The sequence below is a fragment of the Salmo salar genome, unplaced genomic scaffold, assembly GCF_905237065.1.
Source record: "Salmo salar unplaced genomic scaffold, Ssal_v3.1, whole genome shotgun sequence".
NCBI classification, from domain to species: Eukaryota; Metazoa; Chordata; class Actinopteri; order Salmoniformes; family Salmonidae; genus Salmo; species Salmo salar.
In genome coordinates this window covers 30,006-37,728 of record NW_025547470.1, presented here as the reverse complement: position 1 = coordinate 37,728, position 7,723 = coordinate 30,006, and the positions used below count along the sequence as shown (strand labels likewise).

General features: G+C 44.2%; 1 pseudogene; it reads right to left on the bottom strand.

Annotated features, from left to right (window-relative positions):
* Nucleotides 1-1,261: 1,261 nt before the first annotated feature.
* Nucleotides 1,262-1,441, bottom strand: LOC123731887 (uncharacterized; annotated as a pseudogene).
* Between the last annotated feature and the right edge of the window lie 6,282 nt (nucleotides 1,442-7,723).

Here is a 7,723-nt window from a genome sequence, read left to right as displayed (position 1 = left end):
TCATGCTCTGCATTGGCCAGGAATCAAACCGAGGTCAACTGCTTGGAAGGCAGCTATGCTCACCACTATACCACCAATGCTATTTGAAGCTCACCAGCAACATGGAGACATCGATTCATATCCTGACCGTCATTTTTGTGGAAAGTGAAAATTCTTTGACCAAACGGATCGTTGGTGTAGGTGTACGATTATGGCTTAGGGTGCGAGAGGTCCCTGGTTAAAAAATCTATCATTTTAATCAGTACCTGTTACCTTCAGATTAGTCCCGTGACACTTGTGGGGAACGTAGGGCAAAACTGAGAACATTGTGACAAGTGGGGTCACATTAGTTTGTAGCCGAAAGATTTTGGATTATACAAACAGAAGTTGGCACATAAAGGGTTCCGACTTCAGACGAGTCCCCTGACACTTGTGGGGGACGTAGAGACAAATTGAAGCCTGGTCAACAGTTTGGAAGACTGCTATGCTCACAAGTATAGCACAAACACTCACATGAGGTTCAATCTTTCCAAGCACCATGGACAACAACAATCGATATCCTCATTGTCATTGCAGCAGAAAGCAAAACAATTTTTTTCTTGTGTAAGGCTTGTTGGTCTTGGGGTATGATTCTCGCTTAGGTTGCGAGAGGTCCCGGGTTCAAATCCAGGATGAGCCCTTTTGCAGATCTTTTAACAAGCCTATCATTGGATATTGGAGCAGGTGTTCCGCTAGCGGAATGTCTAGATGTAAATTAAGTCACTAGCTCTTTACGCCTAGTGTGACTATTTGTTCAAAGCCCGGCAAATACGGCAGTCGTTGTCGTCGTCGGGCTTGAACTCAATTGCCCAAGCGACTACTTTGAGTGGAAAAATACGTAAGTGTTCCTCTCCACGGAAGTAAAAGGCGAAAAGCTTGTGCGTAATGAAGAGAAACCAGAGTCGTATGGAAGTCAGAGGTCGGGGCCCGAGACACACTCTGTGCACTCTAGGTCGGGTTCCCGCGGGTGGTCTCTGAACCCACTCTTCCAAGTTTTCGAGGGCTGTGGGTAAAAAGTCACAGACAGACAGACACACAATCCTGGTGAGGTGATTGTATTTTTTGGGAGGGTCAAAAACAGACGCACACACAGTCCTTGCAAATATTTTTTTATTTAAAAAAATATATATTTTATGGAGGGAAACAGGGGACCCCATGAAGGGCGCTTTGCTCTTCTTTTTTCTCTTCTTCCGCTAGCTGTTTACATAGCTTTGTGTATTTCCTTTCAATGACAATGGGAGAAAAGTGTTGCACCGTTTCCGGAGGTACTGCTATACCGGGTCGATGAGTGGAACAGACGGAGCAAGCCCCATTTCCGACTCCCTGTTCGAAAAATCCATTTAATATGTAGTCCCCCGATGGGGGACGTATCAGATATTAAACTGATAAGAACAGATTTTTTTTGTGCATTCTAGGCCGGGTTCCCGCGGGTGGTTAGGGTTAGGGTCCTCCTAAGCTGGCCTCTCTACGGCCAGCTTACAGGGGCCACGCGAATGGACGAGGCACATGGTGCTCGGCCCTGTCTGCTCGTTCGGCACTGTTTGGTAGTTGGACGCCATCCGGCATGCTTGGCTGCCCTCTTGCACATTGATGCACCGCTGTCCTCCCCGTGTAGCACGGAGGTCATGGGGACAAGTGCTGCCCGGGGTCACTTTGACCCAGCCCGGGGACAGAGGGGGAACAACAACCATACCCAAAAGGCACAATATCCACAACCAAGGGAAGGTAGTGTAGGAGGGGGGGGCGTTTTTAGAATCCATACCCAAACTCACACGGGGCCCAAGGGCAGTACGGGGGGCAGACTGGCCGTTCGCACACAGTGCCCTGCCCCGGAATGTTGAGTCTGTGAGTTCTGAGTCAGGACGTTCCACTAGTGTCCACCACCTCGTCTCAGTTAGATGTTGTATCCTGTCCGTGGAATGTGGAGGCTGTGACAATACATCCAGCTATCAGTAGTGTAGGCAACCACGTCTCAGTTATCCAACACTTGATGTTGTATCCAACTTACTAATACAGAGAAGTACTTATATGTCAGGTTGGGTTGTTACAACATGTATGAACACTGGGGAAGAGCTATCAGCTATATCCAGCATGACTATTATGGGTCACCTGTTCATCTTTGTTACAACAATGCACTTGTCTCTATGTGTGCATCTGTACGGAAAGCACAGTGTCATCAGTGATGGACCTGAGCTTGAAGAAGAATACCTGGGTGTGGATGGGAGACTTGACCTTAACGGAGAATATCGGGGTATGGATGGGGGACCTGAGTTTGACGGAGAAGACAGGGTTGTGAACGGAGGCCTTGAGTTTGACAGACCCGGATTACAAGGGAGATCTAGAGTGGCCCGCTCTATCCAAGGTGGTTGGAGTGACCACTCTATGCCTGACCTCATCGGGGTAGAGAAAGGTTATTGCTACAGGAACATTTGTAGGAAATTTGACACCTGGAAAGTTACTTACTGGATGACATTGATGAAACCATACCAAGTGTATAAACTTTATGGTACATGTCTGCCTATCACTCTAGTGTGCTACTACGGAAAAGGAAAGCCTGACGTCTCAGTGTTCTCTGTGGTGTTTAACTGGAAGACAACGTCTACTCAGTCTCTATTACCCAGTGTATCACAATACAAGGCAGGTGCACAGCTCTTGGTGAACTGTGCATCTGGAAGAGACATGGATGGCCCCGGAACAGCCCTGGTAGATTGTCCTTACTACGCAGCCTGTTCTGTGGACTGTACCGGATACAACGTGAACACTGGCGCCAGACTACATTCCCTGGGTCTCAGTGTACTGAAGACTGAAGGTGTGAGGATGATGGACCCGGATCGGTCTCACTGAATCTGACACTGCTCCGTGAAAGAATGGGGGATATGTTATAATCCTAACAGTTGAAATGTTATATTGCATTAATTTGGTAATATGGTGATGTGGACCTCTTTTATCAATAAATGACAGTGGTAGCACTTGACAGTTGCTTGAGCATAATTTATTTTTACTGGCATTCAACAGCATTATAAACCATTACATGGCTATGGTGTTAGTGTAGTGGTGCTATTGACAAGTGGAGCTGTACATTTCACTTTCCATGTAAGTCATTACCTAGAGCATAGTGGTTAACATGTCATTAACAGCCTCATACCCAAGCCCTCACAGTGAGCAAGCATGGAAGCCAGTATAGGCTCCTGTGGCTTCTCTCAAGCTCTGTGTGATTGACACTTTCCTTAGGCCCGCCCTATCATGACTCAGTCAGCAAGCATGGAAGCCATTATAGGCTTCTGTCAAGCTCTGTGTGATTGATGACGCGTTCTTTAGGCCCGCCCCATCATCACTCAGTCTGCAGAACTGTGGGTCTTTGGCAATAGGGCCCAAAGCAATATATTAATGACTATACTGATGCCTCTCAAGAAGCAGAATACAGTGTATAATGGCACATGGGAAATCAGTCTTTCCATACACTCAGATATTGTAATACAGCAAAGGGAAATGACAGTAGCGACGACTCAGACGTTGACTTTGTTAGTGGCAGCACAGGCAGAGAGCTGCAGTTCAACCCTGTTACAGTTGAAGATGCACAGTTGCTGTGTACGAGGCTGAAGGTGCAGTGCAAGAAGATGTTTCTCAGTCATACTGTATCTGGTGTGTTAGTTGCTCCTTGTAAGAATGTGAACATAAAAGGTGACGGAAATTGTTTCTTCAGAGCGGTCAGTGAAGCACTATGTGTTACAGAAGAGTACCATGAACCAATTTGAAATGCGGTGGTGCAGCAGCAGAGCAAACATACGTATAGGACCATCCTGAGAATGTGTTACCGTTCAGTGTCAGAGTATATTACGAAGTCCAACATGAACTGTCTAGGTAGTTGGGCAACCGAAGTGGAGATTCATGCCACAGCAGACATGTTGGGTGTAAGCATATATACATACTATACCAACCGTTGGATTGAATACAGATCTAACGGTTTACAGGTGTCTAAGCAGGGCATATATTTGGAGAATAGTCGGAACCATTATGAGACAGTTGTTTGTGTCGAGGCCTCAGACTCAGTCTTGTTATGGTTACTGCAAGGTCTATGAGATTGGGAACAGTGGTATACCACAAGCAGTTAGGTCTTCAGGCTCCAACTCATCCGGTTCCGAAAGCAGTTGGGAGCGGCAATGTCAGGTGACTAGGAGGACTGATGATTATCACGACTATTGTCAAGAGGACTATACACATAACCAAGATACTCCCGGAGCTGACATGGAGAATACCAGAGACGAGGAGGCTGAAACTAGTCCCCAGTATCATTCAACCGATAGTCTTGCGGAATACGACGTTTACGATTCTGAGGTGTCAGACTACGAGGTCCACATCCAAGATGTCGAAGTGAAGAGCTCTACTGTGAAGAGGTCTACGGCGAAGAGGTTGGCACCGGCGCTGTCGTGGAATGTGAAGAAGTCTATGATGAGGTGGTGGACTGTGATGACGTGTACGATGACGAGGTGGTGGACAGCTACGAAGTCTACGATGAAGAGGGTAGCGAGGTACAGGTTTACTGTCAAGATGGTCACGACTCGATTCGAGCTGTGGAAGATTCGAGAAAGCAACAGCAGATGGAAAGCATGCTTAATTGGTCTATACTGAACAGATCATGGCATTCCTTCCTAGAATGGCTGGGTGAGCGCTGGTGGGGATCGGTCTCTAAAGAGCAGATTATCACATTCATGGATACAGCTAAGATTCGCAAAGGGGACATTGTCGTCGCAGCACACTTCGGTGGTATGCAAGGAGGAGTGTGTTCGATTACGGTGAAGACACAGGATTCAGTCATGACCTTTACTGTTGTTATTAGTCGAGGCAGGTACATCTGTACCGATATGGTACAAGGTCTATTTTCAACTCATATTGACATTATGAAAGTTCTGGTGCGTAAACTGGGAGAAGGACACTTGCTACGTAGACCCACGGGAATGGCTCATAACCCCATATACTTTGCTATAACGCATATAGTGGATGAGATGTGTTATATGGTAAAGGTGATGAAAGGCTCATGGTGGGGAGCTGCATTCCTCAGTTTGGAAATGTCCCCACCACATGGTGAAGTGATAGAGCTTCTACGAATGAGGACAAACATGTACACCAACCCAGTTGCCGCAATCCATTATATGGATGAGGACAGTTTGGGATACCTGTTTGATATTGTAACTGCCAAGGGAAAGAGATTCAAGGTGGCGTTTGATAACTTTGGGTTTACGATTGGGACAGGTGAACGCTTTTCAGAGATCACATCTGTATTTTCCCGCATCGGCTACCTTGAAAATGTAACCTTTGTAGCCCGACCAACAAACCACATCTTTGGGGATGAAGACCTAGAACGTCACCCAGATGCCAGACACACTGTCTAGAGTAGGAAAGATATAGGTGGAGAGCATATGTAATCTCTGTCATATCGCTTGGTAAATGTGCCATTACAAAGTGCTTGTGATGTATTATTCAATGTCCATATCCTTATGTGAATAAAGACAATAATATTCTGAGCAAGAATACCAGGTCACATTTATTGACAGAGCACATTTACATTACAAACATTACATTTCAATACATCCATACCCAACCAGGACATAGTGGCAGCATTCATTTTCAATGACCACACCCTCTATTTTGCCCAAAAGGGAATAAAATGGGTTCGGTGTAGTTAGGTCTCAACACATTGCAACCTAGTCATCTCCATCCTCATCATCGGCCATATACTTGAAAGAAAGAGACATAACCACATTACAAACAAGTCATACACACAAGCAAAGTGTAATCACAGTATACACTACCATTTCATCTTCTGCATTGTTCAGCTGGGGAAGAGGAGGTCATGCTGGGTGAGGTTGAGGCTGTTCATGGTTGAGGATCTCTGGGTGCAACAGTGGAGGAGCTTGTTCCAAGACAAGGTTCCTAGGTCCCTCCTCGTCAAGATGGTATGTAATTGCTCTCCTGAATGTATATTAAAGCCATGGGATATATATCACATATACATGGTATATTTTACAACAGTGATTGAAAGGATATCAAACATAGTCAGTGTCAATCAGTCCGAGTACCTACAGAACGGTTCAGGGTTATGGTAGATGCCTGTGGAGTAGAGATGAGTGTCAGAATCAGTACAGGCTAAATGCCTATGGTTAGCATGGTCTATGAACAAGGTGTGTATAGAGTATGATATAATCATGTGTGTATGTATCTTACCGGGCTCAGCTTGCTATTGTCAGTTTCTATACCACTCTCCTCTGACATCATTACAGTTCAGAAATGCACAATTGCTTGAGTTAACCTCTATGGGCTAGGTGGGACGCTAGCGTGCCACCCGTGGTGCACTCCATCAACAGCAGGTGCATTTCAAGAGCGGCAAATTTGAATCCAAATAAATGTCAAAATTCAAATTTTTCAAACATACAACTATTTTACACCCTTTGAAAGATAAACATCTCCTTAATCTAACCACGTTTTACGATTTCAAAAAGGTTTTACGGCGAAAGCATAAATTTAGAGTATGTTAGGACAGTACATTTACAAGAGTTGTGTGTAATGTTTTGTCAAGTCAAAGACAGGGTCACCAAAACCATAAAACCAGCTAAAATGATGCACTAACCTTTTACAATCTCCATCAGATGACACTCCTAGGACATTATGTTAGACAATGCATGCATTTTTAGTTCTATCAAGTTCATATTTATATCCAAAAACAGCGTTTTACTATGGCATTGATGTTGAGGAAATCGTTTCCCTCCAATAACCGGCAGTCAAGTCAGCGTCACAAATTAAATAATTAAAATTAGAAAACATTGGTAAAATATTATATTGTCATTTAAAGAATTATAGATTTACATCTCTTGAACGCAATCAACTTGCCAGATTTAAAAATAACCTTACTGGGAAATCACACTTTGCAATAATCTGAGCACTGCGCCCAGAAAAATACGCGTTGCGATACAGACTAGACGTCATGTTGGGGAGATCTAAAATCGAAAATACTATGTAAATAATCCATTACCTTTGATTCTCTTCATCAGATGTCACTTCCAGGTATCACAGGTCCATAACGAATGTAGTTTTGTTCAAAAAAGCTCATCATTTATGTCCAAAAATCTCCGTCTTGTTAGCACATGATCTAAGCCAGCCGGACTTCACGTCATGAACGAGGGGAAAAAATATATTTACGTTCGTTCAAACATGTCAAACGTTGTATAGCATATATCATTAGGGCCTTTTTTAACCAGAACATGAATAATATTCAAGGTGGACGAATGCATACTCTTTTATAACGTATTGGAACGAGGGTACCCAACATGAACTCGCGCGCCAGGTGTCTAATGGGCCATCATCGTTCCATGGCTCTTGTTCGGTCAGATCTCCCCTCCAGAAGACTCAAAACACTTTGTAAAGGCTGGTGACATCTAGTGGAAGCAATAGGAAGTGCCAAAATATTCCTCAGCCCCTGTGTTTTTCAATGGGATAGGTTTAAAGGTAATACAACACATCAGGTATCCACTTCCTGTCAGAAAATGTCTCAGGGTTTTGCCTGCCAAATGAGTTCTGTTATACTCACAGACACCATTCAAACAGTTTTAGAAACTTTAGAGTGTTTTCTATCCATATATAATAAGTATATGCATATTCTAGTTACTGGGTAGGATTAGTAACCAGATTAAATCGGGTACATTTTTTTTAT